The 27,480-nt window shown below is 46.2% G+C and overlaps 1 long non-coding RNA gene across 1 annotated transcript; it reads right to left on the bottom strand.

The window, feature by feature from the left end:
- Positions 1–2,274: 2,274 nt before the first annotated feature.
- LOC135899155 (uncharacterized) lies at positions 2,275–27,480 on the bottom strand. Its single transcript, XR_010563544.1, has 3 exons — positions 27,377–27,480; positions 3,947–3,999; positions 2,275–2,625 (listed from the first exon to the last, which is right to left on the bottom strand). It is a non-coding gene; the product is annotated as an uncharacterized lncRNA (long non-coding RNA).

The raw sequence follows: 27,480 nt of genomic DNA, 5'->3' as shown, positions 1-27,480 counted from the left end.
GTAGTTAAAAAAATGAATATGAAGTAACAATTCACACTGTACTTCCCTGTGGAGAACACCGCATGTTTTAGGCAAAAATATGTACAAATGCTTGCAGTGTTTCTGCTAATTTATTTGTGCATTATTTTACAGATCGTGTATCAAAGCAGCGGCGCAAGCGGTGTTTCTGGGCAAAAACAAGATCTTCTTAGACGATGCGACGCCACCATTCATCATAACTCACGGAAAGCAACTGGGGGGAAAATTTCCGTATGAGGGGGGCTTCATTTTATGAGCTTGTCTCTCTTGGGAGATTATGTCACCCAAATCTGGCTGGATGAGAGCTCCCTTGCCCCTGGAGATGAGAGTGGCCATTGCATTGCACAAGCTAGTTTGTTCTTGTGAGTGCGGGAAAGTTGCAAGCCAATTTGGCGTGCACAAAAGTAATGTAAAAGGGTTCTTACATGTTCTGTCATACATTTACCAAGTATTACTTGAAGGCATTCATAATGCTACCATCAGCACAAGAAGCGACAGCAATAGCCTGAAGCTTTGAGCTGAGGTGCCACTTGCCACAAATTTTCGGGGCGATTGATGGGACTCACATTCCAATAACTGCCCCGATAAAAGGCCACAGAGACTTCGTAAATAGGAAGGGCTGGACATCGTACCATGTACAAGCCCTAATGGATGACAGAGGCCTGTGTGTTTTAGCTATTCTTTCTAAACCTAAGACGCCTAGACAATTATATACAGTTTTCCAGTACTTGGGGGGGGGGGCGGCGTAGTTATTCATAGATCAGCTCAAAGCCAACATAAAATGCTAAGATTATTGCAGCAAGATGCCATTTAGCTCACATTTTTGTGCAAGTCACGGCAACCATGTTCTGAAGAAAGAGGTTAACGACCTCGTTTACTATAAATATGAATGCTTTTATACCATGAAGGCTACTGCGGATGACCGTTGCATCTTGAACTAATTTATAGCTAAGGACTTCTGCTACAATAAGTGCGATATTTATCAGCGATTTATGTACAAAGGTCTGCAAATGTTGCGTGTTTCATACGCTGCATTTTTGCCTTACTTTTCTCATGCATAGCTGAACACTTCCCCATGTTAGTGTGTTTAGATAACGGCACAAAGCCTGGCGTATCTTAAAACCTCTACTGCAAAAGCATGATCTAAATGAAACTTTTTTTCAGGTTTTGCAGCATCACTTGCAACGTGCCTGGTTCAGCACATGGGGCCAGAGTTCTCAAGTTGTCCAACTTGCACCGGAGGAGAAACGACTTGCTGCGACAGGGAAAGAACCTTTCGCGGGTTCCAGATACCACTTATGCTGCTTGGTGACCCTGCATAACCATGTTTGCCATGGATTTTAAAAGGCTATACAGGGGCACTCCCTATGGAAGGGGAGTCATTTACCGTTTACCACAGTTCAGGGCGCAATGTAGTGGAGAACGCATATGGGCGGCTAAAGGGACGATAGCGCATACTTTTAAAACGTGCAGAAAGCAGCTATAAGTTTACGCCAAGTGTAATAGCAGCGATATGTATACTGCGCAATTTCTGTGAGCAAAGGCGAGGAAGCATCGCAGATGCATGGCTGTGAGCTGTTCAAGACACGGAGCAAAATATCTATGTGCAGCCGTCTATCAGTCCTCAGGACCGGAATGCCGTCTATGCTGAGATACTTTTTGAAGCAGTACATGGCATAAGAATTTCCTCTGCGCTTTGCTTCATGGTAGAACATTGATAAACATTGAACATTGATAAGAAGTACACTGGCCCTGTCTTAGACGACGAACTGCAATGCGCCCATAAAAGTGAAAGTGGGAAGCAGTTACTCCTTCATAAACTTGCAACCTGTTTGGAGATGACATGCTATGGGTTCAAATTTTAAGGTGGTTGTGAAAAACATAAGTTCCTAAGCTCAAGATGTTCATTCCACCTTCAACATATCACAGATAAAATGCGACACACTGTGAAAATAAAATGTTTTTTAACTGGAAGCACTGTCTTGTCTGCTAAATTGAACTTACGCTTTGTACACAACAGTAACTAGGCAGCATTGCTTCTGTTTAGGCAATCAAAGTGGCCAACGCTTTCATGTATTTCATATAAAAAAACTTACAGTACATGCAAGAGTAGTGGAGACATTGTCATTGTGTGCTACAATTAGTAAATATGTTTGTTACGCAGGTGGCAAAAAATCAATTTTGCTTAACTGTGATAGGACATCCAGGCAAAAAAAATGGGGGCACTGTACTGAGTGCGACCCTCTACGAAAATAACCAGAGTGACTAGGCACCACAGCATCTTTTATCTATGATAAAATGTACACAAAATATAGAGGCACTGTATAAAGTGTCATTGACAACAAAAAATAGCCAGACTGGCTAGACATCACAGGTTCTCTTGGGTATAATAAGAGTCACAAATGATGTAGGCACATGACAGAGTGTGACACAGCCAAAAACCAGTGTCTAGACACCACAGCTTTCATAAAATACAAAACATGTAGGCAAAATATCACCAGAGGCTAGACGACACAGCTTTTCTTATCTGAGATAGTGCACAAAAATGCAGGCAATGTATTCGGTCCAGCAAAACACAGCAGTGAGTAGACAGCACAGCTCTCTTACCTGCGATAAAATAGATAAAATACAAAAAATGTAGGTACCATGTAAACGGTGACTGGCAGCAAAAAATAACCAGGCAGGATGGACAACCCACCTTTTCATATCTGATGAAATAATAAAAAATGTAGGCAATGCACTAAGAGCGTCCACAGCGAAGAATAGCAAGAGTGACTAGAGTACAAAAAATGTCGGACAGCACCAACTGTTTCCAGCACTTAGCAAAGCACACTGAATATGAGCCACCTACAAATGAGCCGACCCACATCAAAAAAATAAAAAATACCCAATGGCTAGACACCAGATTGCTTACTGAGACAAAACGCGCAAAAATATTGGTATGGGTCCAGCAAAACAAAATGTGGGTGAGACAGCACCACAGACTTGCAGAAAAAAAGAAAGTGACTTGATTGCTACAGTGCCTGTGGTCATTTTTTTAAGGAAGATCAGAGAGCAATAGCTGTTTCTGGCACTCAACGAAACACACTTAATATGAGTCACCAATGAATGAGGCGACCTTGACGTGGTTGAGCCAGAAAAGTTTGGTTGCGCTAGTTCATCCTTGCGTCGAGTTTGACTGGTGACATTGTTGGAAGCTTGTGATATTGGAGGCCACCCCTGCTGTGACGAAAGCTCCTTGTGTAGGAAAGCTGAACACTGCTGGCTGGTGGGCTGTCATTTTCATCTGTTGGCTGTGACAAAAGGTCTCGAGTGCCTTCTAGGAAGGAGGTTGTTGTGTTTGCCATGAGTTGATTCATGTTATTCCGTTCTTCCTGTAAAAGGTGGCGCTGCTGTTGAAATATCATGTGTGTGCTGTCTTTAGAGCTCCGCACTTCTGCTTTGCTGATCAGCGAACAGTTCACGCAGCTCCGACTGCTTGTTGTGTCTAGTGCGCTTCCTTGGTGGCTGTGGACAGCTGGCTTCTGGGGCTGCGCGCAAACACAAGCAGTTGAATAATTTAATTTTGTCATTAGAAACCGATTCCAGTACAGAACCTTTTGTTCTTTTCGCTTGTCACGTCATGAAAATTTTAATATTTGTTGCGAAGAAAAAGGAGTGCTTTGGTTTTGCCCAATTTTCTGCAATTTCAGCATTGCAGATCTTGTGACCTCGAACTGTAGTGCTAATATACTCAATACTGTAGATATTGCAAAAGTTTTCTCTGCACAGCTTAAGGCACTTCTATGAAACTTTAGTACCGCAGTCGCATTGTCCGAGTTAACGTTCACAGAATGTTTCCAGCGTTTTTTATTTCTTGCCCAGGTGAGCACGAAAAATGTCTCTTGACGGGCGTGCGTGATTAAACAGAAAGAAACCAGTGACTTACAGGACTGCACTTCGGAGCGTTCCGACCTCGTCATCAGCTTCACTTGCACACGTCTGCGAAAAGAATAAATAAAAGCAGCCTTCTAAGCGCACTTTGCGCACAGTCTTCTGCTAGTTTTCACATTTAATCACACTGAGAAGGTGGAACAAATGCATATTAGGTATTACCTACAGAGGCATCATTACATTCAATGTGCTTGCTTCCGCAGTTGTGATGAACCCGTCTGCAGTGGCACACTTTAATTTACTGGCGCGAACAGAGCCAGGCTTTTCCAAAGAAGTGGCGAACGCCAGGCATGCAAATGACCACAGATTCTTTTGTAAAGGTCATACTCCTAAACGAGAGCCGACAACGTTAGGAAAAGAAGTTCGTGAATTCGCCAGCTGCCCACCACAGCGGGATCTGCGGGCAGCATCGAGCAGTACACATAGGGATATCGATATCTTCAATAATTCGAATATCTTCGAATAGCGGTAGTCTCACCACTGCTTTTTAACATCGCCATGAATGAATGAATGTTTGATTTTTAATGGCGCAAAGGCCATGTATGGCCATAGAGCGCCATGTCGATGATAATGGGTTCGCAATATACTTAATGAGTTCCATGAAGTTGGGGCGATGTGGCTGTAAAGGGGCCTTAAAGTGTAGTTGCTCTAAAGTACGTAAAAATCTGTATAATAAGATTATGGCGATGGCGTATGACGTGTGCTATGAACATTAAGATGCATTTAAAGAGAATGATACGATGCGTAAAAATATATAAGGTTATAAGATTGGCTGGAGCACTACTGCCTCCTTAGAGCCCTTGAAACGCAAGGGTCTGGAGGCATGTACTATGCAACACAATTATCGTAGCGGCATCCTCTGGAACAAGGATGCTCTACGAATATAATGGGCTTATAACATGTAGGACAACGTCATTTAAGAAATTGAGGACTGCTTTGATATTAAAAAGGGGCTCTCTGCCAAGAAACATAGCCGGGTGAAGAGGAATGTGGTAATGGTACGCAAGAGGAAAATGTTTCTTTCTCTCCGCTTCGGCTTTCCGGCACTCCAGGAGGACATGGAGGACGGTAAGCCTATCCCCACATCTACCACAGGTTGGAGGATCACTTCCGGCGAGTAGAAAATTATGGGTGCCAAACGTGTGTCCTATTCTGAGACGACAGAACAGGACATCCGTTCGGCGTGATTTTGCTACAGAGGGCCAGAATCCTAATTGTGGTTTTATCGCGTGGAGCTTATTATTTGTTTCCGCGTCCCACAGGCGTTGCCAGTGGTTCCGTAGTTTTCTTCGTAAGAGAGGCTTCAGATCAGTAGCAGGGACCGCAGCGGTAAGAGTAGCTTGCGATGTAATTGATCTGGCCATTTGGTCTGCTAGAACATTTCCCTCAATACCTCTATGGCCAGGTACCCAGCATATAATGATATGCTGGTTAGATATGTATGCTCTACACAGAACGGAGTAGAGCTCAACAAGTACAGGGTTCTTGTGTTTAGAGAGTGAATTCAAGGCTTTTACGACGCTTAGAGAGTCTGTATATATGACTGTTTTTCGAAGTTTTCATTTCATTATATGCTTCACTGTCGACAAGAGTGCATGGGCTTCTGCCGTAAATATACTAGTTTCCGGGTGCAGTGCGCCGGATTCTGAAAAAGATGGGCCGGTGGCTGCGTAAGAAACCCCTGCATCCGACTTGGAAGCGTCCGTGTAAAACTCAGTGCAAGAGTACTTATACTGGAGTTCTAAAAAATGCATTTTAATATGTGCCTCTGGCGCATGTTTCCCGACATCTACAAACGACATATCACAGTCTATGATCTGCCACTGCCAGGGCGGTAACAGTTTCGCTTGAGTCATAGGACAATGTTTAAGGAGGGGAACACCCATTTCCTCAATTAGGTTCCTCACACGCAAAGCAAACGGCTTCCTCATTGCAGGCCGTTTATGGAAGAGCGTAGCAGCGGTGATATTGTTTGTGGTTGAATAACAAGAGTGTTCATTGTTCGCTTGTACTCTCAGGAAGTATTTGAAACTGCTATATGACCGTTGTAGATGAAGTGACCACTGATTTGACTCAGCGTAGAGGCTCTGGATTGGACTTGTTCTGAAAGCGCCCGTCGCGAGACGGATACCCAGATGGTGGACGGGGTCTAGGATTTTTAATGCACTTGGTGTTGCAGAATTATAAATTATTGCTCCGTAATCAAGGCGGGAGCGGACAAGACTGTTGTATAAGTTTAATAGACACTTCGATAACTACCCCATGTAGTGCGTGACAGAAGCTTGAGGAGGTTCATTGTTTTCAAACATTTTATTTTCAGATTTTGAATATGGGGGATAAACGTGAGCTTTGAATCTAAAGTGATTCCCAGGAATTTATGCTGACTGCTCACAGAGAGGTGGTGTCCCTTGATCGTAATACTAGGCAGTGGTGCTACCCCCCTCTTGTTTGAGAAGAGTAGTACTTTTTTTGGGTGTTTATTTTGAAGCCGTTCTCATCTGCCCATTTAGACAATTTGTTTACCCCAAGCTGCACTTGTCGTTCGCAGACAGCAATATTGCAAGATTTGTAACTTACTTGTACGTCGTCAACATAAACGGAATAAAACATTGTCCGTGGAACGACTGTATGTAGGCTGTTCATTTTGACAATAAAAAGTGTGCAACTAAGTACGCCTCCTTGCGGAACACCAGTTTCTTGGGTGAATGATTTCGATAAGGCATTACCAACCTTTACACGAAAAGTGCGGTTAGAGAGATAGCTTTCAATTGTGTTTAACATGTTCCCACAGACGCCCATCGCGGAAAGATCGCGGAGGATCCCGTATCGCCACGTCGTGTCGTACGCTTTCTCTAGGTCCAGAAACACTGAAAGTAAAAACTGTTTATGAATGAACGCATCTCTAATGTTTGCCTCAATGCGGACAAGGTGGTCTATTGTCGACCTTCCCTCTCGGAAACCGCATTGAAGGGGGTCTAGTTTATTGTTGCTCGCTAAGAAGCTGATTAAGCGCCGGTTTACCATTTATTCAAAAGCTTTGCACAGACAGCTTGTTAGCGCTATTGGCCTGTAGCTGCTGGCTAAGGCCGGATCTTTCCCTTGTTTGAGTATGGGAATAACTATAGCTTGTTTCCAGGACGATGGAATGTACCCAGCCGCCCACATGGCATTAAAATGAGATAGAAGTGTTTCCAGAGCTTCAGGGTGTAGGTGCCTAATCATTTCGTACATGATACCATCGCCACCTGGCGCCGAGTGGTTGCAAGAAGCTAAAGACGCCTTCATCATCATCATCATCATCAGCCTGGTTACGCCCACTGCAGGGCAAAGGCCTCTCCCATATTTCTCCAACAACCCCGGTCATCTACTAATTGTGGCCATGCCGTCCCTGCAAATTTCTTAATCTCATCCGCCCACCTAACTTTCTGCCGTCCCCTGCTACGCTTCCCTTGCCTTGGAATCCATTCCGTAACCCTTAAAGACCATCGGTTATCTTCCCTCCTCATTACATGTCCTGCCCATGCCCATTTCGTTTTCTTGATTTCAACTAAGATGTCATTAACTCGCGTTTGTTCCCTCACCCAATCTGCTCTTTTCTTATCCCTTAACATTACACCTGTCATTCTTCTTTCCATAGCTCGTTGCGTCGTCCTCAATTTGAGTAGAACCCTTTTCGTAAGCCTCCAGGTTTCTGCCCCGTAGGTGAGTACTGGTAAGACACAGCTATTATACACTTTTCTTTTGAGGCATAATGGCAACCTGCTGTTCATGATCTGAGAATGCCTGCCAAACGCACCCCAGCCCATTCTTATTCTTCTGATTATTTCTGTCACATGATCCGGATCCGCAGTCACTACCTGCCCTAAGTAGATGTATTCCCTTACGACTTGCAGTGCCTCGCTGCCTATTGTAAACTGCTGTTCTCTTCCGAGACTGTTAAACATTACTTTAGTTTTCTGCAGATTAATTTTTTGACCCACTCTTCTGCTTTGCCTCTCCAGGTCAGTGAGCATGCATTGCAGTTGGTCCCCTGAGTTACTAAGCAAGGCAATATCATCAGCGAATCGCAAGTTACTAAGGTATTCTCCATTAACTTTTATCCCCATTTCTTCCCAATCCAGGTCTCTGAATACCTCCTCTAAACACGCTGTGAATAGCATTGGAGAGATCGTATCTCCCTGCCTGACGCCTTTCTTTATTGGGATTTTGTTGCTTTCTTTATGGAGGACTACGGTGGCTGTGGAGCCGCTATAGATATTTTTCAGTATTTTGTCATATGGCTCGTCTACACCCTGATTCCGTAATGCCTCCATGACTGCTGAGGTTTCGACAGAACCAAATGCTTTCTCGTAATCAATGAAAGCTATATATAAGGGTTGGTTGTATTCCGCACATTTCTCTATCACCTGATTGATAGTGTGAATATGATCTATTGTTGAGTAGCCTTTACGGAATCCTGCCTGGTCCTTTGCTTGACAGAAGTCTAAGGTGTTCCTGATTCTATTTGCGATTACCTTAGTAAATAGTTTGTAGGCAACGGACAGTAAGCTGATCGGTCTATAATTTTTCAAGTCTTTCGCGTCCCCTTTCTTATGGATTAGGATTATGTTAGCGTTTTTCCAAGATTCAGGTACGCTCGACGTTATGAGGCATTGCTTATACAGGGTGGCCAGTTTCTCTAGAATAATCTGCCCACCATCCTTCAGTAAATCTGCTGTTACCTGATCCTCCCCAGCTGCCTTCCCCCTTTGCATATCTCCCAAGGCTTTTTTTACTTCTTCCGGCGTTACCTGTGGGATTTCGAATTCCTCTAGACTATTTTCTCTTTCATTATTGTCGTGGGTGGCACTGGTGCTGTATAAATCTCGATAGAACTCCTCAGCCACTTGTACTATATCATCCATATTAGTAATGATATTGCCGGCTTTGTCTCTTAACGCATACATCTGATTCTTGCCAATTCCTAGTTTCTTCTTCACTGTTTTTAGGTTTCCTCCGTTCCTGAGAGCATGTTCAATTCTATCCATATTATACTTCCTGATGTCAGCTGTCTTACGCTTGTTGATTAACTTCGAAAGTTCTGCCAGTTCTATTCTAGCTGTAGGGTTAGAGGCTTTCATGTATTGGCGTTTCTTGATCAGATATTTCGTCTCCTGTGATAGTTTACTGGAATCCTGCCCAACGGAGTGGCCACCGACTTCCACTGCACACTCCTTAATGATGCCCACAAGATTGTCGTTCATTGCTTCAACACTAAGGTCCTCTTCCTGAGTTAAAGCCGAATACCTGTTCTGAAGCTTGATCTGGAATTCCTCTATTTTCCCTCTTACCGCTAACTCATTGATCGGCTTCTTATGTACCAGTTTCTTCCGTTCCCTTCTCAGGTCTAGGCGAATTCGAGTTCTTACCATCCTGTGGTCACTGCAGCGCACCTTGCCGAGCACGTCCACATCTTGTATGATGCCAGGGTTAGCGCAGAGTATGAAGTCTATTTCATTTCTAGTCTCGCCGTTCGGGCCCCTCCATGTCCATTTTCGGCTATCCCGCTTGTGGAAGAAGGTATTCATTATCCTCATATTATTCTGTTCCGCAAACTCTACTAATAACTCCCCCCTGATATTCCTAGTGGCCAGGGGCGTAGCCAGGGGGGGGGGGGCTTATGGGGCTTCAGCCCCCCCCCCCCCCCCCGAAACTTTTTCGTGCTGTCCATGCACCGCCGACCAAAGCGACCCCCGGCGCCGGAAATCACTCTGGATTTTGTCTAGAATGTCTTTTTGACGCTCGAAAAGACATTTAACCGCGAAGATTGCAAACTCGGGCTGGATTTCGTGGCAACGCCCATACACCGGGAGTCACATAACGCCAAGCAGTCCCATCCGAGCACAAAGTTTCAAGGGCGCTTTGATGGTGAGCGGGCTCACCGCGGCATCTCACTGAGGCCATGGAATCTATGGATCGCGTGGATATCAATTGCGAAACCTTATGGCTATAAATCTCATAAGCTCTTGATGTGAAGGGTGCATTGACATTTCCAAAGTTGTGCTTTAGATTTTCAATTGCGGAACTTCGTGGGTTTAATGTTGCTATAAACATTTGACGCCAAAGGTCTATTGACTTTTCTAAAGTCTTACATCGGAACATACAACGAGACAAGCCAAATCAACACACTAGCAGACGAGTTGACAAAGCAGGCAGCGAGGTCCAATGAGACGAAGCGTTGGGGTGGTTCATTTGTGCCGTCATGTCACATAAAAAAATATCAACATTTTTTTTAACCTAAGCCAGAACATCCATGTCAAGACACTAAAGCCAGCCAAAGTAAATCCGTTCTTATTTATTTTTTCTACTTTGACTTTTATTCGCGAGGACACATTGAGCCTCTTCAATTTTTTTTTGTTCTCGCTACCCTACCCGCGGGCTGCCAGAGCCAACCAGAGCGCATACGTTTTTCTCGTATGGCCCCGACCACCGTGCGGTACACTTCGGTGCGCGTTCGGTTTGCTCTGGCCGAGTGGATTTTCACCGGACAGAGTTTTGGACGCTTTCTGGCTAGCAGACGTGAAAAAAAAAAAACAATGGTCGCTCGCCGCCATCACTGTGGGGACTCGAAGGATTGCACCGCATTCCTTGAGCGAAACCTTTCCGGAAAGTCTCGGATACTGAGCTGTCTGCGTATGGTTCTCAGTGGACCAAGCGTCTCATGTTTTCTTCGGTATTCCTTCCGTAGCCCCATTAGGTGCCCGAAGTAGGCATTAGATTCTGGCCAAGATGCTTTCCTATGCGTTTTTTTTTCATTTCGGTGCCTCCGCCTCACAGAAAAAAACTACATTGTTTCGGCGCAGCGAATTGTCGCATGGTGAAAGTTCGATTTTGATACTTCTTTTGCGGAAAGTAATGGGCGACGGGACGCTTCAGTTGCCGGATACGTTTATTATACTATTGCGAAAGCAATTATATGGACACTCCAGGCGCATTCCTGCCATCGCCCTCATGTTTCGTATAAAGTCCAAGGGTGATAACATCGTGACCACGCGCTGCATACTGTATGTGCAAGTGAAAGCGTAGGAGGGGAGGTGGAATGGGTGAGCCGACGATGGTGGCTCAGTCTTGTGTGCGCAAAGGAGAAAAGCGGGGAGCAAGCGCGCCGCCTTCCGTCGCGCGCAATACATCGGGGGGAGTGGATGGAATGGGGGCGGAATCTAGGATTCTGTGAATCTATGATTGTGCAACATGTTTATTTGCCTTGTTTGACGCATTATATACAGTTACTTCTTTATTACAGTATTATATACGCATTATACAGTTATTACAGTTATACAGTTATTATACGCATTATATACAGTTAGCTTATACAGTTACATACATAAACTAATTGGAGACTTATACGTATACTTAAATATCTTGTTGCGAGGTTTTGTGTATACATGCAGTGAACTTTGTTTCCAGTGACACTTTTTTTTTCCTTTATCAAGCCGTATTTTCGCATTTGCATATCCCATTGTATCTTTGCATTGCTAATGTACGAGGGCAAGTCAAATGAAAGTGAGCCTACCCTAACCGCGCAATAATGGTTCGGTTCATTATCTGCGAGGCATGCGCGTAGGAGAACGGCATGTCTCATTTACAAAAGTGACACGCAGGTGTGAAGATAAATGTTGTTTAATGCCCTCATACACTGGGTTGAATATGGTTTCGTCACCTAATGGACACTTCAAAAGTTGAACAACTCGGTGTCGCGAAGTTTTTGACAGCTGAAGGTGTTTCCAAAACAGAAATTAATCACCATATGACTGCCGTGTACGTTGAACACTGCATTTCATTGACCACTGTGAAGCGTTGGAGCAAACGGTTCAAAGGACGTTGCAAAGACATTCCAAGATCGGGCCAAAACTATCGTGTAATCACCCCCCACACAATTTCAAAGGTTCGTGAGCTGCTGAAACAAGAACGGAGGATAAGCATCGATGAATTGGCAGACCGTCTGAACATCAGTCATGGTTCGATTCCCGCCATAATTCATGAGCTTCTCGGTTATCGGCTCTTTGGTGCGCAAGGATCCCCAAGATTTTGATCCATCGCGATAAGACGGAGAAGTTTCGCGCTGCCTTGACTCATCTGATCGGGTATCACAATTAGCATGACGACTTCTTGTTTGCAACTGTGATCGGGGACGAACCTTGGTGCCACTACTACGAGCCTGAAACACGACGGCAAAGCTTACAGCGGAAACATTCGAATTTACCACGTCCAAAGAACGTAAACGCGATCATTTCCGCTGGAAAGGTGTTGTTGACTTTTTTTTTCGATCGACAGGGTCCATTACTGATAGAATTTGCTAAATCTTGAGAGGCTATCAATTGTTTCCGATATTGTGAAACGCCAGAACTGCAGCGTGTCGCAATCAAGAACGAACAACGTGAAAAATTGACGAATGGGGTCATCTTGTTCCACGACAATGCCTGTCCCCACGTCGCTTATGTGGTTAATACAAAACTGGCAAAGTTCAAGTGGGAAACGCTGCAACATCCGCAATACAGCTCAGACCTGTCACCTTGCGACTTCTACATTTTGGGGCAACCGAAAAAACAGCTCAAGGGAACCAGATACAGACTTTTTGAAGCAGCAACCCAAGGAGTTTTTTAAGACGGGAATCACGCAACTCGTTAGTGAATAGGACAAATGTCTAAATTCTCATGAAGACTACTTCTAAATAAAGTACCCCGCTGTTGGCTCATTCATTTAACTTGGCCTCATATATCTTGCAGAACTCCTGCTTTTTATACGTGCTCTCTCTCGCGACTATAACTTCGGTGCAATTACTCACGATACAGCTACTCCTGCGTAATACATAGGAACAAACGACAGCGTCATTGAGATTTTTCACTGGCCATTGCATATATACAAGAATGTAAGCACGGTTCTTGAATGACAAAGTTTCATTAAGATATTTGTCCTCAACTTGTTCAGTTCATTGCCTTTTAATTTTTCATATCAGGGGCATGCACTGCTTTCCTGGTTTCGAACTGATTAGTTCTAAAGTTCATGTGATATTTTCTTTACTTAATAAATAGACAAAAAACATGGAAGCAATGACGTCAGTTATGTTGGGCACAATTTTTGGCACATACGAGTATAATATTTTATTAAAAAAACACGTATTTTACTTGTATTTACAGAGCGTAGCTTTCAAGAATTTGTTTGCAGCATCTTTGGCAATGACAATGCAGTTATTATTCATGTATTTGATCCCTCGATAAATTGTTTAAGAGGAAGCTTTAGCTCGGGCCCAATCCGACGCGGGCTATTCAAATACTTGTAAAACGCAGAAACGCTTTTCTGAGATAATCCTGCTAATCGCTTTTATTGAAATTGGTTGCAGTTGAGAGAGAAAGTTAAATCCTAGTGTCTGCTGGCAACACAACTTCGATTTAGGGCCTAAATTTTGTTTAAAATATTTTGGAAAATTCGAAAGTTTGAAAAAATAGAAGCACGGCGTTTACAAACTAATAGCTATGCATAAAGAACAGATATTGTGGTTCTGTAAACGGCATTTATTATAACAGTCAAAGCGGACAAGTTTGCTGTGTCAATTTGTATCTTACGTGAATTGGTTACGTGGTGTACAAGGGTTTTGCAAAAGCCGTATTTCCACAATACTAAATTTTTTTGAGATTAATGTGTAACATATCTATTTTGTCCGCTGTAGATGTACTATTAGATGCTATTCACAGAATTGTGATAGCATTTTTCATTGTTGAGTCACGGATTTTTAAACTTGATAGTTTCGTTTCCTGAAAATGTTCAATTTTGGCCAATTTTTAATAAATAATTGACCTCCTAAATGAAAAATTCGAAGCGTAGTCACTAGAATTAAACTTTTTATTTTACATGCCACAAACCTCCTCAAATTTGGTGAAGTGGTTGCAGGGAAAAACGAATTCCCCTTCTACATGTACTTAAATAGGAGCACCCGAGCTAAAGCTGCCTCTAAGGAGGAGGCTGAGCTGCAACGTGCAGCTACACACACACATATATATATATATATATATATATATATATATATATATATATATATATATATATATTGGGCCAGTGGCGTAGCCCCCCCCCGAACAAAATTTCTGGCTACGCCACTGCAGCCAACCACCATGGAGTCCTACAAGGGGACGCTGCAGGGCCTGTGAAACACGGCCTGCAAACGCCAGCTGTACATTAGCACTATAACCAAATATGAAATAACCTAGGTTGGTTATGCACACAAGGTTAACCCTTGCTGCCTGGAAAAATTGGAAGTAAGCGGAAGCTAGGAGAAGACAGGAAAGATGAAAAAGTAAGAGAAAGACGAAGGCTGGAGGGAGAGAGAGACAGGAAAAGGCAACTACCGATTTCCCCCGGGTGGGTCAGTCCGGGGGTGCCGTCTACGTGAAGCAGAGGCCAAAGAGGTGTGTTACCTCCGCCGGGGGGCCTTAAAGGTCCAAACACCTGGCATCGGCTCAACCTCCAGGATCCCCCTTTCCCCGGACACGGCCAACCCGCGCACGGCTACACGCGGGAGGGTCCAACCCTGGTGTCCTCGGGTCCGTGGTGTCGCAACACACCAAACGCCTGCTGACGCAGACGCCCCTGCGGGGAACATCGCCATGAAGAAATTATCGCAAAGGCTCTCCAACATAGAAGGGATCAATCATACGCTCTACGCTGATGACATCACGATCTGGTGCACTGGAGGAAGCGAAGGAGCTGTTGAATTAGGCTTACAGGAGGCTATAGATCAAACAGAGATGTGCCTGGAAAATACGGTGTTTAGATGCTCCCCGAGCAAGTATTAGCTCCTCCTCTACAGGCCAGTCAGGAGAGGCCCCAAACCTAGAGGCTGGAAACCGTTGTCTGAAATAAACATCAAACTCCACACTAAAAGCGGCTGTACCACCCCCGGAGTAGACACCATTCGGGTCCTTGGCATGTTCATCGAATCCAATGGCAGTAATAATACTACGCTCAACAAGCTCACAGCCAAGACTGACAACATGATGAGACTCATCAACAGAGTCTCGAATAGGCGTGGGGGCCTAAAGGAACCTCCTCCGGTTGTTCCACGCCTTCCTCATGAGTCATATAGTTTATGTGGCAGCCATGCACAACTGGTATAAGTCCGAGAAGAAACGATTAAACACGCTCATCAGAAAAAAGTATAAAAAATGGCTGTGGCTTAGCTAAGGTTAAGCCCAGGAAGCGAAGCATACTAGCCTTTATTTTAGTTGTTGAACCACTGTTTAGCCTGGTGAACTGCTGTTGCTTGGCTATATTTGGTTCCGCTAGGCGAAGAAACAACGCATGCGTTACTCTGCTTCGCCTTCAAGAGTGGAACGCGACAGGGTTCCTGTCGACCCGCCAAGGGGTGTAAGACAATGGGCTACGGCGCAGCGACTACGCGCACCGCATTGGACGCGGTGAGCGTCGAGCAACGCAGCGTTCGGCGCGGCAACGAAATGTGCGCCTGAGCAAGCAACTCACGCCTGAGCCTTAGAAACAGCTCGTTTCTAAGGCAACACCGCATTCACTAGAGGCGCTTTTGTACCGCTTTGAAGCATCGTACTCGTGGCTCAGTGGTAGCGTCTCCGTTTCACACTACGGAGACCCTGGTTCGATTCCCACCCAGGCCTTCTTGCAAGAGTTGAGCCCGGCTTGCAGCTGTTGTGACGTCAGTGCCCTAGCGGGAGCAGCGGGACTTAGGCCGCAGTACCATCTGTGCGACCGCAGGCGAGCGCACGAGCTTCGATAATTCGCTTACCGGCTTGGGAGTCTTCACTTTCGTCCGGCTCGTTGCCGCCGATCCCGTAATGCAGCGTTTGGCTCTTAGGATGATGTGCGTGTAGATAATTCATTTCAGATAACCACTGCCAAGTGGAATTTCCCGCGCCGCTCTTGCTTTGCTCTAGCAGCTCCTAGGGCACATCAAAAGAAGGAGAAATGGGTTCTATGCAACCAACACTATGACACAGGCCGAGAAGGGGAAGAACTAAAATTAGAAACACGCCTTATTGTATCTGGACTTCAGGTTTTTCCAGTGAGTCCGAAGTTGCTGCCTAGACCGATGGTAGCCGAGCGCGGCCATCTCGGCTTGCATATTTTAGGTGTGTGCCTGATTTCGCTGACGCCGGGAATCCAGCAATTCATTTATGTTCATCTCACCAATTATAGCTAAAAAGGATGCCGTTTCCTCGCGTGCAGAGGAAACCTCAGTTGACACTTCCTCGCGAGCAACAGGACCGTGCGACGCACCTGCTTGTTCAGATGCCGTTTGCTTTGATGTCTCGCAGTGCGGCAGCGGCCGCGCTGCTTGTTGGTTGGCCGGCTGCAATCCCGCAGCGAATGCTTTCGCCTAATTCCTAATGCGATACGCTTCTGTTTACATGCACCGCTGAAATGCGCATTCTCCATCTCAAACTATCCTTGCTTGGCGTATTGGATACGATACGCCTTCCTAGCGGATTACCTCCTTTACATGAGATGAGATACGCTTGAAAGTTGATACGGTACGCTTCTGTCGTATTCATGTAAACGCCGCTACTGTTTGGATTGCTGCAGCGTGGCTCCGGCTGCAATGTCACATTGGATGTGAAGAGCGCTGCTAATGGATTAAAGAAAATGCTCAATACCTGCATCGTTGCTTCTTCCAACCAAAGCAATGTCAGAAGCTCAACTAGGTTCGCACCACAAAAGTTTCTGTGATCACACCACCGCTCTGCCAACCTCAGCAGCAGCACAAAAACAATCTTGGACGCATCCGTGCAGAGAATAAAGGAGCACTTAATCACAAGCACCTTGCGCACCAAGCCCAGACAATGCCAGCGTTGCAATGGTAGGTGGATTCATCGTAAAGGCGGCAAGAACATTCCCTGCGCTGACTGTGTTGCACTGCTGCAAGGACCAAAAGCCAGCATCCTCTCCTCGGACCTATCGCACACCAAAACCGCGGTGGCCTGTTCTACCGAAGTCACAAACTTGTGAAAATTCTTGTAAGGCTCCGAAAGCTTGTCGACAGTGTTCTTCCGCACAGAAAATGCATATCTAAACCACTGGAGGTCTGCGTAGGAAGACGTGTACAGGTTCTGATGGGACTACCAATCCTGAGCTGTGGAAACACGAACAGCGATCACTGCAAGAAGCATTTGGTACTAAGGAATTCATGAAGCCACTTCTCACCACTTACACGCTGGGAACTACTGACAGGAATGGTGTTGTCCAGGTCCTGCCGCGAAAGCCAGTACCGCGAAAAGTGTTGAAGTTGTATGTGTCATGCGCGGATCCAAGGTGGATGTCCGCATGTCCTGTCCCCAACCCTTAAAATTTGCGTGCGCAGCGCCAGGGTACGACACGTGACAAACACACGTCCTGAATTCTTCCCAGCTGCGACTGTTTTTTACCGAAGCGACAAGAAAGAGTCAATAATTATTGAAAACAACCCACCAGCATGTAAAAGAATCATAGTCATTGTCGTTATTCCCCATATCAAAGTCTTTGAAAAAAAAAAAAAAACAGGATCCGCACCTGGCGATATTTCCTGCGTCTCAAGCGAAGGTTAGGAGAGCTTGCTGTTGGCTATTTGGTACATGATTCTGAAAGCAAAAACACCGGAAAGAACGGGACGAGAAAGTTAGACAAGCACAATGCTGACTTACAATTTTGTGTTTGTGTGCGCGATCCTTATGTCTCGAGAGCAACGGCGTAGACGTTCGAACGTTCTGCAAGGCTTGTACGTAGAAATAATGAGCGTTTATTAAAACCCCAACAAGTGGATTTTAGAAGTGACCGCCTTGTTTTAGGCTCTGCGGGATCTCTGCAAACCTGTTGGGTGCACACCTGGCATACCCTGTTATGCGCCAGGAGCATACATTACTGTGACACCTATGCCTCCTCAATGTAGTTTGGACACTATATGTCCCATCGTGTGCGGGAAACTGAACTCGTCTTCAAGGACTCAAATTCGCTGCGCAACAAGGGACACGTATCGAGACGCTTATTTGTTATTGGTGGAAGTGCGAGTAAACTCGTATGCATGTGCGTCGTCAAGGCAGAGCATCTCTCGGCGAAGCACTCGGGGTTGTCTTCTAATGCACAACACGCATTCGTTCATTTGTGCATCTAGGAATAGAACCAAAGGAAGAGGCTTTCCAATGCAACGACTCTACCAAGCGTTCGGTTCTCCGTGAACATAGTGTCTGAGGCTGCTGTAAAAACATTACCATGACGTCCTGCACCTACTATGCACAACTGAACTGATGTCTTTTACATAGCCAGCGCTATAAATACAGGGTTTGAATCCAACTGATTAGCTCAAACATTCGTGGAATTGCAAAGAAGGTCGAGCGAAAAACACAAAAAAAGAACGTGATGCTCATTACGGAGTTTATATAGATTACCAAGCTTTTTCATTGAAGGCGTAACAACAGGAATACTTTCAGTCACGTGCGACATAGTGCCGAGTATGATGCTATCCCGGAGCTATGGCCATGCTGTTGATACCAGTTGTCTCGTCTATCAACGCGAACTGAATTTGATCGTCACTAGCATACGAATTCCTCTCATGCAGACGCTCTTGCAGAGCGCGCGCCTGGCCGGAAGTAGGGTCCGCTACGTGCGCCGCATTTCGGCGACTACCCTGAACCACGGGCACCTCCGTTCCATTGGGAAAACGAGTGACCTGGCAGGCATTTAGTAAAGGAGGCATTGGCTCAGGGCGGGCACCCTTACCTGGTAGGCCTACCTTCCGGGTAGAGTGTACTAGAATATGTTATAAGGTGACACGACCGGAATGGCGCGCCTGGTTTTCCGGCGTCCCGTTATGCTCTGGAAAGCCGCTAGAGGCGCTGCCGATCTCCTTCATACTACTTGCATACTACTACATACTTACAACACTACTTTCATACCACTTAAGAGGAAAAAACGAAATCAGGAAAGAAACAATTTATGATAACTCAAAGGGAAACTCATACCTTTTCGAAGCGAGATCGGGATGCCTTAGAACACGCAACCTATAAAGTTAAATATAAGAAGAAGCATGTGCTTGCTGCGGTAAAGCTAGGGAAACTATGGAGCATGTTTTATTATAATGTGAAGACGTCTACCCAGAGGTTGATTTAGGCAGTACTGGCCTCCTTGAAGCCCTTGGGTTCAGCGAGAGCAGTGGAAAACTAAACATGTCCGCAATAGGGATTAGTAAGAGGTGTTTGGAGGATTGTACAAGAGCAATCGGAGACGTACAAGAGCACAGTTCGCTATAGGGGATCTGAAAATTTGGTTGTAAGAGTTCATAGCGCTTTTTCTCTTTTTTTATCGTTTAACCTAGGTAGGTCATTAGGCAGTATAATAGGAAGAGCTTGGTAGCGCAACCAGGCGCACCTTTCCAATGGGCCCGTTCCATTCCAACCTTCCCGTTCCAATCCAAACATCCATCCATCCATATTGCGGCGCGGACGGCTGGGCTTGCGAGGGGCACGGATAGTCATTCGTCACCCTGCCTCTCGTGCGTTTGGCAAGACTGCTGCGAGTGTTGTGTGCATCCGGTTGACCTTGTGTTTCATGCGAAGGGCCTTCTCGTGCGGACCGTGTGCCCTGTGCGTCTTCGCCGCGTGCAGCCCGCGGCATGGCGAAGAGGCGGACAGATTCACGCTGCTTCGCTCCGGTCTGCTGCACGGGCTACCCAAGCGGACCCAAAGCGTCGCTGTTCGCGGCACTGAAAGACGAACTCCATAAGAAGTAGGAGCGCAACCTTCTCACGAAGGATAAAGCTCTCGCCGTTCCTTCGGCGGTATGCAAGTATCATTTTGAACCATACTTAGTTCTGCGCGACTATGTGCACGTGGTAAACGGCAACGAAGTGCGGATTCCGCTAGGTAAGCAGTCGCTTGTTCCGGACGCGTTACCAACGCTGCTTCTAGGCTGCCCAACGTATCTTTTCACTGCAGCACCGCGACGAAGGCCAGAAAGGAAGAGGAAAGTTTTACCAACTACTGAAGTACAGCAGAAAATAACGTGCAAACGTAGCAGGAGCGGGTCCTGCAGCGGCGAGGATGATGCTGGAACGCCAGAGCATGAATATTCGCTTGCAGCCGACCGTGCTTCATTCCATCGTCTGTCGACTCTCTCCAGACCATGGAAGCTCCATCCAAGGATTGGTGCCGAATTGAGTTGGAGAGTCTCGAGGCCGTAATATTTCTAAAAACGGTGAAAAGACTATAGATGTAGCATGAGAAAATTGTGTGTTTTACAACGTCAGGAGAATTTGCTGCGAAGATGTACATTCAAGGTGCGCTATGTGCTGCAAAAGCAGTGACATTTGTGTCTGATGCACGCAATACTTTGAAAGATGCACATGCAAGCTATGCTTCTAAAGGAGCCATGGACATAAAGATTGCAGTCATATTTCCCACTCTCGGACGATAAAGCTGCGAGCTGCAACTTGATGTCTCCAACGTACAGTGCCCCGGAATAGTATCCACAGAAAGTATTTACCTTTTAATACCAATTGTTTCAGCTGAGGTGAACCAGAACATTTAAAGTTAGGTTTTTAAGATACAGAGCCAGCTCCCGCGGCATTGTAATGGCAGTGTTGGCAGGCATCAGTAAACAGATGAATTGGGGTAACTAGTTAGCTGGTTAACTGATTGCTAATAGTTACCTTTTCGACTGTTCACCAATTTTATTAGTTCACCTCGGCTGAAACAACTGGCTTATGTTTGTTGTATTTGTGTACAGTGGCACCATCTTTGCTGGCATGCTATCTAACTGGTGTGCTTGTCGTTTTATTAACTTTCAGGACAGATCTGCCCCCGAATGCAAGACTCTCTGAAAATCCTTGCTGAGTGTAAAGCCATGCGTAAATGCCGCTGTGCGCCTGTCTACTGGAAAAACCCTTGCTCATCGACTCAAGTTGCTTAAGCGGAAGAAGCAGTTAGATAAAATGATGATAAAAGACAAAGCTATTGCAGTGGAGGAACTGACTGAAAAGATGGCAGCCCTTTCTCCAAAGCAGCGCGAGGCAGCTCTTCATATCTTTAAGGCCTCATCACGTAAAAGCACCAGAATGAACTTCTCAAATGAGTGGGTGCTTGAATGCCTAATTATGAAGATGAAGAGCGTACGATTCTATGAACATTTAAGGAAGGAAAAAGTCCTAGTGCTACCAAGCAATTCCACTTTCGGAAATACCTGAAGCTGTGCAGGACTAGATTTGAATTGATCTGAAGATTTTTGAAGTGCTAAGACAACCTCCTCAATGGATATCTTCTAGCGCCACCATGGCCTCATAGTGGATGAGATGAAACTCTCAGAACACCTTTCCGTGACCACAGCAGGCCATGTGGATGGATTCGTTGACCTTGGTCCCCAGCGCTGGATTAAGGGGGCGGGGGGGGGGGGGGGGCATATGGGATCAGACATACCTAATAACTGACTTAGAAGCCCTGCAGAACAATGCTGTACGCTTCAATTTTTCAGAATATTCACGAGAAACCAGTGTAGCAGCGTAAAAAAATCGCGCCGAGCTTGAAGCCTTGTCCCTATGTCGTAATATATCTCGTTTGACACTATTCCATAAGCTTTACTATCACGTATCTCTTCATAACGAGTGCATCTGTGAACCCTCAGACATTTTGCGCGTCGGGATCATTGTTGCAAAACCAAATACATCATGTGTCGTTCCCTCGCATTTGGTCATTCATTTATACCTCACACATCGATAGAGTGGAATAATCTGCCATCGCACATTGTCACGGAAACAAATGCCTAGAAATTTACAGACGCTCTGCACAGTACCATGCATATACCTAATATATAACGTTTCACTCTCTGATTTGTAAACTGAGTTGTTTTCTTCATGCGCCGATAAACAAAGCCTCCGAGACGTTGTCATAGTTTGTGCAAATCATTTAAAGTTGTTGTACTGATGACTATTTTTATTTTTTATTTTTCTTGTGTTTGTATGCTGATGCACTGTAATTAATTTTGTCTCAGTTTTGTTTTTGTATTGTACTTCCATTTATGCACTTTTCCTTGCCTCACCAATGTAACCTTAACCCTATGTAATACCCTCCCTAGAGGGCCTTCAGGGTTATTGTGAAATAAATAAAATACCAGGTGACGATGAAGGGTAACATATATTGATCGCCTTTGCCTGCTCGTAAAAGCAAAGTAGCGCAATCAAGGCACAAGGACGTCCGGAGACGAAGAAAACACATGCTAGGGTCTTGTTCGTGTCCATGCGTGTTCTCGTGTCTGTGTGCCTTTTGCATTTGACTCTTCCCACGATTACTGACCTATACGCCTTCATCACCATTCTGATGATTTATTAGTCTCTGTCTTTCTGTGCTAAGCCTCATCTACGCAGACGAAATTTGACATGTGCAGAACGCTCGCGACATAAAAAAATATTTTCTAGAAGTAAGCACAACTACAGTGACTCCAAGATGAACGTGTTGTGCTACTTATTACGAGGTCAGCTGCTCCTGGCCGAATGCAACGTAGGCGGAATGCAAAACGAGACGCTCATGCGGGCGCGAGCCACTGCTGGTCCGTTGGCTGCATCGCTCCTCGCTGATTTCGTCGAAAGGTCGGTTCCTTTCACTTCCCTTTGCAATCTTTTGCGTGCAGGCTCTTCTTAAAGGCATCGTGCCTTCCCTGGACGAGACAGCTGGGCCAAAGGGGCCTATAATTTGATTTTCTGGCCGTTTGTAGCGGCTGCCGGTTCGGCCCCCTTCGGCCCATGGCTGAGGCGAAGGTGCCCGGCGCGGCATTACCGCCCGGCAGTGACGCATCTTTCACAGGCGACTCGACGCGGTCGGACGTTTCCGTATTCGACGCGGACGGGGACCGATTACTTGCAGATCTTCGTATCGGTTAGCAGGAGGCCGGGGCTCCTGCCGCAGTGGGGCGCGGGCCAACAGCGGCTCTGACGGATTGCAGGGCGCGGCGGCGCCTAGTTCGGAGTGCGGCGTAGTCGATGCCGCGCTCACAGATGCCTACCACCGCGTGGTGGGATTCTATCAGGAGATCACTGTCGTCCTGTTTGATTCTAACTGCAAAGTGAGCAAATGCCACAGGTCGCGCATCCTGGGCCTGTTGAGGCAGCTGATGCAGGAATACGCCGGCAGTGGCGGCGCGGCAGTGCGGCAGCGCAGATGAGCTAAGCGACCAGCAGGAGTGGATGCGTGGCGCCGGCCCTGTGATGTGCCCTGGTGCTGCTTCCCTGGTGACGCGGGGCTGTCTTATGCGGCCGTTTCCCGGACCGGTGTGCTGCCTGGTGCTCTGGCAACCGATGCGGCCGCGTCGGGCCTCGTCCGTGTGGGCTCTGCGTCTGCTCCGGCGATTGTTCCTGGGATGGTTACTTCGGAAGCTCCAGCCAACAAACGTAAGCACGCCCACATCATGTTTCTGACACCGATAGTGCCGTCTCCCACTGCCGCGCAGGACGTCTCCCGCCTCCTTAAATGTCACATTGACCCTGTCCAGGTGACCCTTACCGATCTGGCGCTCCGCAAAACACCCCGCGGAGTTACGGTATTGTCGGATGATCTCGCTCCATGTAGCGTTTACAACAAGGTAATGAGAATAATACCATTACGAGAATGGCTATCTATGTCTGTTCGCCTGGTTAACCAACGGAAGCCAGAAGTTACTTACAGGGGGATACCGACGTTCCGGCGAACGCACTTATCGATTAACACAACCTCCGTAGCACATACCTACACCTTGACCCCTCGTCATGTGAGGTGCGGGTCTCGTTCCGCGAGCGCTCGGGGAATTTCTCCATCATCGCGGGTAGACGCGCCGGCGTTCCGTACGCTAATGAGCCGCGGGCGTGTTGCCGTAGGATGGACGTGTACAGGACACGTGGATGGACGTGGATGGACACGAGTACAGCCCAGAAGACAAGGACACAGAGACACACGTAAAGCAAATGCAACAAGGTGAGGGAAAAACACTCAATGAGTAATTTTTACGGTTCAATAGTAGTTTTCTATATAATTTGCTCTCATCACTTATGACTCTAGTTAACTTTGTTTACCTCTGACTAAAGACTACCTGGCAATATGAATCAGTACCATTATAACGTTTCGTTATATTACAGTATTATGAGCAGTTAGACAACCGTAATGGTTGCCGGCGCCAGCAACGGTACGTTTCGTTTCAAGACAGGTTCATGTGACACACAGTGTACTTATAAAAATAAAAGAAATGTGAGAATCCCAGACGATTCCTATAATAATTGTTGAAACAATGTTACGTGGCTGGACTGTGCACATTTTTCAGGTGTTAATGCAATATGCCCGTGCCGAACGAACATGCTCAGCATAGTTCTTTCGGCACTTATCACTTATCACTCTGAGAAGGCAGAGGGACCTATCTACTGGAAGCGAAACCATCAGCTCCCAGGGTGCTGCATACGCAGCATAGCGATGAGATGAGGAAGTTCACACTAGCCTTCAGCCAACGCGTGTTGACATCATCCGCTGGTGCACGCGGAAAGCCCGTAGCCCCCCCCCCCCCCCTGCAGACATCTGATTGTTATGATTTTAAGGTCTTCACGACCAAGTCCAATATCAGCCAGGGTGCTCACAGATTGTCTTGACCATGTCCCTCGGTAAGATAAGGTCACTGTAGAGACGACTGCGCGTGAGGTTGAGTCCACGAGGGCTAGGAGTTCCGGAACTAAGTACTTCTTTCTTTTATTTTGATGGGCTTCACCTAGAGGAATTCGAGTCCCCACTACCTGGGCATCAAGAATCACCGTCTGGCCGTCCCTTTTGATGACCAGATCCGGAATTATCGTGCCCATTGTTGTTCGATAGTGGGGCTCCAGTTGGACCTGCCTACCCTTCTCATTGAGCCGTTTCGCGAGGTATTTTACAATGCCATCGTTTCTTTGAATTCTGGGATGATGTGTCCTGTGGCAGCGCTGCAGGATGTGCCCCAAGGACTGGGCTGTCTCGCAGCCCGCTCTGCATTGGATGGAAACATTTCTGCCTCTTTTGAGTCTTGTAAGATTTGGAATGGCAGCTATGTGAAACTTTACTAGATCGATGTATTCTCTTCCTTTGAGAAAGGTCGTGCCTTCCCCGAGCCAGGCCGTTGCTCCTATGGTGTTTGAGCAGTCCTTTAACGGCATCCCATCGAAACTTCTGTGAAGTGAGCCTTTCCAGAATTTCAGGGAATCTTCTGAATTCCTTATAATGTTATCCCTACATGTGCATGTCTAGCTTGCCTTGTGGCATCCAGCATGGTGTCTGTGGTGGCAGCCACCACACAGGGTTAGTATGGGGAGTGTAGGAGTTTTTCATACGTCCTCACCCTCATCCCGGGAATTGTTGTCCTAAGGTTCATTATCCCTAGTCCACCTTCAGAGATCGGGGCGTAGAAGAAGCCTAGAGGTACGTCGATCGGCAGCGCCAGCCACTGTCTCACCGAATAGCGGATAGTCTAGTCTAGTCTAGTCTATCTAGTCCTAAAAGTAGCTTGACCGTTACTGGCCCAAGCACCAAGCAGTGGAGTAGGCGAGGAACAACATATTGACGGAGGGCGACCAGCCTTTGTTGGGGCTTTAGTGGCGCCTTGGATAACCGATGTAGACACAGTTTGAGGTCCTGCCGGACCCCATTGTATGTTGTTCCCGTCGCCATAAATCGGATGCCTAAGTACTTCCACTGGGTTGTGCAGTTGATAGGTTCGATTCTGTTCCCGCCTATGGTGTAAGTACAGTCAGTTATGATTTTCGATTTCTTTACTTTTGCGCTTGGCAAGATAGTCAACGTTCGGGACTTGGCGGCATTTTATTCAAGTCATCTCTGCCACAGGTACACGTGTAGATAGTCTAATTGGCTTTGCAAGCCAGTCTTGGTGCTTGCAGTCAAAATGATGTCATCGGCAAATGCCACTGAGGTAACAGACAGTCCCCCACTGTGGATAGAGAGTTCAGGCTCCTGTGTCTCAAGGAACTCGTCCAAGACAAGGTGAAATAACAGTGGGGACAGTGGGTCGCCTTGACGAACTCATCCGGTTGGATGGTCTAGCAGCGTGGCCCCATCCTGGCAAAGGACGGTTGTGGCCAGACTGTAGAAGTCGTTTATGTATTGGCAGAAGAGTAATGTCTTTTTTCTCACACTTGGATATGAATAAATTTTCCACACTTTCAGTAAAATGCACATGAATGGGGGCGTATTGATAAAGTCACTTACCAACCGAAACATGCACCACTTACCAACCGAAACAAGCGCAATTTCCACTAGATTATTTGAATACTATGTGCGTTATCTACTAAGAAAAGACCACCAAATGGATAATCTGGCTATCTTTTTCTTTTGTACAGTGCATACATTAAACAGTCTGTCGAAGACGACGGCACTAAATGTAACAGTAATGAAAGCTGGAACACTTATAACGCACAAGGGCTTCATACCATGCACCACTGGCACAACGCGAATCTGCGCCAGCAGCTGCTTAGTGATTAACAGCACGTAAACTGCATAACGCCGACGCATCGAAACCCGTTGAACGCTTTTCATATAGCCCGAAAGATAACTTCTGCTGCTAAACTGTTCATAAAAGAGACAAAGAAAAATCTACCGTCAAACGCAATGCCTTCAGTTTGAAACATGTAAAGGTGCTTCCCGGCGCTACTTATTTATTGTTCTCTAATCTTTCCGCCTAAGTTGCGAAGCTGCGAGTGACTGAGCTTATCGCAGGTTTCATGCTCCAAAAGCGTTTGTGGTTGCATATATTTAGATAGGGTGAATCTAGATATTTCTGCTAGATATTTTTTCAAGTGTCGTGTTATGCTTGCGGTACTTTCCCAAAATTCTTTAGATTGGTTTCCAGCTAGGAAGCTTAAAAATACTACTACTTTTAAAGTTTACGAAAACGGCAGCGCATACACTGCTGATGAATGCCCCGCAAACACGGCCTTTCATCCGAGTGCGCAAGCAGTTATTCAACTAGACGTCTGTGTTTGAAAATTCTTCATGCTAACACAATTTCGAGATATATACGTAAAGTGTGTCACGAGAATTTCACTACACAAGCGGCGCAGCATTCGTCGCGGCCGAATCGAGCGCCACGAAATGAGTTATACCACACTGGCTGCCCAACACATACGATCCGCTTAGTGACAGCTCAGTATCAAGTTAAAACATGATGTACTTCCTTTTTTACGCACATCAACCATGCCGCTAAAATCAATAAGCGTGAGCGATCGCTTGCCTTAAAACATTCCGTATAGTAGAAGTGTGAACAAGAGCGCGTTATCAAATCATAAAAACGACAAACCGATTCTATGCCCCAGTCGCCTGCGCTACATGCAGCTGGTTCGCGCTACGAAATGCGCTCCCCTAATCATGAGCTATTGACGCAAAACATCTTTGCTAAAGCTTACCGTTTATTGAAGTTGACGTGTGATGCCACAAAAAAGACATGCATACAACGACACCAACGTCCAGGCCAACACCGCACACAGCTACAAGCGTTTACGTGCCTGGC

The sequence above is a fragment of the Dermacentor albipictus genome, chromosome 5 (assembly GCF_038994185.2).
Source record: "Dermacentor albipictus isolate Rhodes 1998 colony chromosome 5, USDA_Dalb.pri_finalv2, whole genome shotgun sequence".
NCBI lineage: Eukaryota > Metazoa > Arthropoda > Arachnida > Ixodida > Ixodidae > Dermacentor > Dermacentor albipictus.
The sequence above is the reverse complement of the archived record's forward strand: the minus strand, read 5'-3'. Positions and strand labels throughout refer to the sequence as shown.